The 4,672-nt window shown below is 39.5% G+C and overlaps 1 pseudogene; it reads right to left on the bottom strand.

Moving 5' to 3' along the window:
* The window catches only part of LOC146581819 (mitogen-activated protein kinase kinase kinase kinase 4-like), a 49,391-nt pseudogene extending 45,943 nt beyond the window's left edge, over positions 1 to 3,448 (bottom strand).
* Positions 3,449 to 4,672: the final 1,224 nt, after the last annotated feature.

Raw genomic sequence — 4,672 nt, 5'->3', positions numbered from 1 at the left:
AGCACACATACAACTGTGCATACACACACAGATGGTTTTGATAGAGATCGAAGCCGACAGATCACAGTAATTAAAAAAGATAAGAAAGTAGCCATTCTAACACAGGCACCCACACACATACACACATGGACTCTGAAGCATCAGAGAGAATACAGCTAGAAAGCACCAAAAACAGGTGGAGGGCAAGAGGTGACACAGTGAAATGATTGTGTCAGACATTTTGAAATTACCTTTGTAACTTTTATAGTGTTCACAACGTCCCATAGAAAGAAAACATTTACAGGATATAGTTACAGTGGTTTTGGAGGCATACAGGAAATGTTCTGGAGCCGGTGAGAGTTGCAAGGTCGGGTCAATGTAATTGGCTTTCTGAAATACAAAGATGTCAATGTGCTGCAAGAGTAAACACTATTGTTGTGTCCAAGTCCAAAGTCCATATTTCTACCACCAAATCCATTGTTACAACTCAAGGCATGTGCATTTCAAAGAATACTGACAAATATCAATGTACCAAACAGTGCAACAGGTTAGCATTATCAAAGCAATAGTGAAAAAAAGAACTTTAATATACAAAGACCTTCATGATTAAGTTGTAGCCTTTTTAATTTTTGTTCCTCTCTTAGTTTTTCCCAAGTATTCCTCATTCACATATGTATCAACTACATGAGACATGCAGCACAGCCCTTATTAGGGATCAATAATATTTTTAGTTACAAGTCTACTGGATGGTTGGAAGGGATAAATCTACAGTACTATGCAATACATTATGCTTGAGTTGGTTATATTTTAAATGTTTAATAATTAAAAAGGCCATGCTCTGTATATAGTTATGAGAATGCGTCAACAAACACTTACCCACACAATAAGGTGGCTTGAAAAACAATGTAAAGCAGAAGCATTGGCAGGATTTGAACCCCACGCCTCTACGGAGACTGGAGCCTAAATCCAGGACCTTAGACCACTCAGCCGCACTACCTGATGCGCAGACAACTGGCTGTGGGAATGATAGTATACTGTTTGATGCAGCTACATCGCTCTTACTTTCAGTTTTATCAAAACTTTACCGACTTTGGAAAAAGGTTTTTCAGAAATATATGCCTTATGTGGAAAACAAATGAAATGTGAAGGATTTATTTGAAAAACTGCTGAAATGGAAAAACAAAATAATATTCATGAAACTATATGCATCATAAAACAGACAGAAAATATGCACATTCTGAATCTTTTTCTTAGTATGTTCAGGTCGAACATACTAAGAAAAAGATTCAGAATGTGCATATTTTCTGTCTGTTTTATGATTATGCCTGTTGCGTCTATCTAATCACCCAAACACATCAGGTCAAAGCATTTAGGCATGTACACATGGTCAGCATACCCTGATGGACTTCAAACACGCATCAGGGAGAAAGGTAAGTGGAAGTGGCAGGTTCTTAGTCAGAGTTTTTCCCACACAACCATCTCACAGGTTTACAAAGAATACTCCGAAAAAGAGAAAATATACACCAAGCAGCAGTTTCATGGATGAAAATACCTTTTTGTCAAAGGTCAGAGGAGAATGGCCAGACCACCTTGAACTCATAGGGAGGCAATTAATCAATGAAGAAGAAGAGCATGCAGAAGAGCATCTCTGAAAGCAGTTGGGCTACAGCAACAGAAGACCACACTGGAAGCCACGAGGCCAGGAAACTGAGGCAATTTTACACAGGAAAGTGAGTTGTGACTGACAAAAGTACAGACTGTTATGATCCAAGTGAGAAGTAACAAAGTAACAAATATCTTTAGTAGTGAAGTATGTGCAGAAACAATGAGAAATGGTTGAGGAAATACGTTCCTGATTTGAGAACTGCACTAGTGACAATGACTTTTCTGCTGTGAGAATCCAAAGCTAAGGTGATTTAGAAAAACTGTAAAACACTAGCGAAATGTTTTTTACTCATTTTTTTCTCATTCGTCACAGAGTTGAAGAGTTTGCATGTTCCTTGATTACTTTAGCACAATACTTAGAGCAAAATGTCTTTTCTTGATTGTTGTCATGCAACAGTTAACTCAAACTTCACATTGTCCAAACAGTTAACACACAGGCCTATACAGAGACACAAGTGACACAGTTTTCTTGCAAAAGGCTCTAACCGTACCAAAACACACCAAAACACTTAGAATATGAAACAAAACCAAACTTGGACAACAAAATCCAAAATACAGCAGTCAGTGTGAGTCAGTGCACCATTGCTTGTCATAGTAGCCCATTGCATAGCCTTCATGCCGGTGCAATTTGTTATCTTTCTCCATAGTCTGTGTCAAAATCGCCTTCTTGCAATGAATTGGATCCAGAATCAGAAGTGCTTTGATACGACGTTTATTGATCCCATGACTTTTTTCAAACTGTGGTTGAAAAAGGAAATACTGTAAATATTACAGAAAATATATGTACACCAAAATAAAATCTATTACAGTATAAGAAATAGAAACTATTGCTCCTCAGTGTCTACTGTCTTGTCTATGGGGCCACGTGGCTTCATCCACATCACATTCAATACCGTGTCTTGAAATGCACTGAGGGGAAAATCTTCTTGCATGCCGTATCCAACCTTAACATTCCTCTGCACCTTTCTCTTGGGCAGCAGCAGTCATAGCGGACAACAAAGGCATCATAGGGATGGTGATCCCTCCATGGGATTCAAAAATGGGAAATATGCTTGGAGGAACTGCATCATCATACGAGGGTGTACTGCAAACCACTCATTGACAAGGCGAGAGTGGTCATTATCCAGATAATGATGAAGAGTGGCATGCCAGAAGGCAACAGCCTTCCAACCATATCCATAATCACATACTGTGTATGCAACCATTGTATATAGTGTATTATCTTACTTTTTTTTCATTGATTGTACTTATTTGTATTTTTGTATTTCCTTCTGATATCTGTACCTGAGCTGAGGTGACGCAAAAATTTCCCCCTTGTGGGATCAATAAATGCTAATCTTATCTTATCTTATCTTATCTATCTTATCTTATCTGCTCTCCTCAGGTGGGATCAGCCTCTCATGAAGTGCATTTAGGAAGGTTATGAGGCGTTTGGTGTTGTATGGGTCAATAGTGGGAATATGGTCATTGGAGAAGGAAGCACACATGGTTATGTTGGTGCCCCTCTGTCCTGTAACTGTGAACGTGGCCTGTACCCAACGAGGTTCCTTCCACCACTCCTCACTTTACAGAGATTGAAACTGGCTTCATCAACATAAATGAAGAGGTGATGTGCCCCCCAGCTTCAAGCTCCATTATTCTCTACGTGAAAAAAGCAAAAATGAAATGTGACACCAGTAGACTCCAACTGCATGATATGACAGGCATTGTAATGTTTCCTTACCTCCTCATACTGGCATCTGGCCTCCTTCACAACATCAGAGTTCCTTTGAATAGGAACTGTGCAGATCTGCTTCATGGCCATATGGTTGCTTCTTATGACGTGCTCAGTAGTGGTCAGGCTCACTGCTGATGTTCCTAAATATGCCCTGATCTGTGATCACTGCTGCCCTGATTTCACACAGCCTTGTGGCATTGTTTTCTGCAACCATGTTCACAGCAGCTGCCTCCTGCTCAGCACTGAAAATGTTCCCTCTACCGCCAGAGAATGGCAGCCTTTGGATTCTATAAAGAATACATGTAATGGGAATGAGGAAACAGTTATATTAGATATTTCTGTATGTACTGCACAGCAACACTAACTGTTCTCCTGTCGAAACATTCTAACAATGGATGGAGCAATGTTTCTGTTTAGAACAGGTTGTCCAGCCTCTCTAAGTGAAAGGCCACAATTGATAACATGATCAGTAACAATTGCCTGAATATCTTCTGAAACCTGAGCTCTTCCAACTATACGTCCACCTCACACAGATTCCTGTACCTCTGCCTTAGACCTCCTCCATCCATGCTGGTAAAGAACAGCGCAGACGTGGCACCTTTTAAGGCCTGCAGACTGAGTGCTAATTGAAGATTTGTGTCAAACAGGTGCTTCAGTGATCCCATACTGCTCGTCGTAGTTTCTTATAGTTTGGAATAGGTGATTTCTGTTTGGTTACCATAGTTAAACAGTGGGCTTTGGGCTGCTTGTTTTGCAAAAGGGTTAACCCAGTTTTCATCATCGCTGTCTCAGCAGAGCAGAAGACAACTCTTGCAAATAAGTGGATCATATTTTATAATGTTTTGAGTGACTTGATTGATTGCAACCATGAATGCAATGATGGACAGTATCAAAGCAAGTGAGAGATCACAGTTCTGACTGACAAAAGTACAACTCGTTTTGATGAGTTGTTAGATTCAGATGGGAAGTGCATCAATACAAGAACAAAATGTTTTAGGTCTGAAGTATGCATAAAAACAACAGCAGTGTGGACAAACACAAGGAAACAGAGAGTGTGAGTGGGGAAATACGTTCCTGATTCCAGAACTGCATTATGAGTAGGGGTGGGTTTTAATAATCAATTCATCGATTAAAATTGATTCTGGCTTGGATAACGTGATATCGATTAATTAAAATCCTGAATCGATTTTTTAATATAAATGTATTTTGTCCAAAATTCCAGAATCTCAGGTAAAACGTCAGAAAATTTCAACAACCACCAAACATTTAAAACAGTAAATGAGAGCAGGTACACGGCTTCTGTACAAAGAT

The sequence above is a fragment of the Mchenga conophoros genome, linkage group LG2, assembly GCF_057382185.1.
Source record: "Mchenga conophoros isolate Kocher_MC1m ecotype Shallow Benthic linkage group LG2, M_conophoros_male_GT1.1, whole genome shotgun sequence".
NCBI classification, from domain to species: Eukaryota; Metazoa; Chordata; class Actinopteri; order Cichliformes; family Cichlidae; genus Mchenga; species Mchenga conophoros.
The sequence above is the reverse complement of the archived record's forward strand: the minus strand, read 5'-3'. Positions and strand labels throughout refer to the sequence as shown.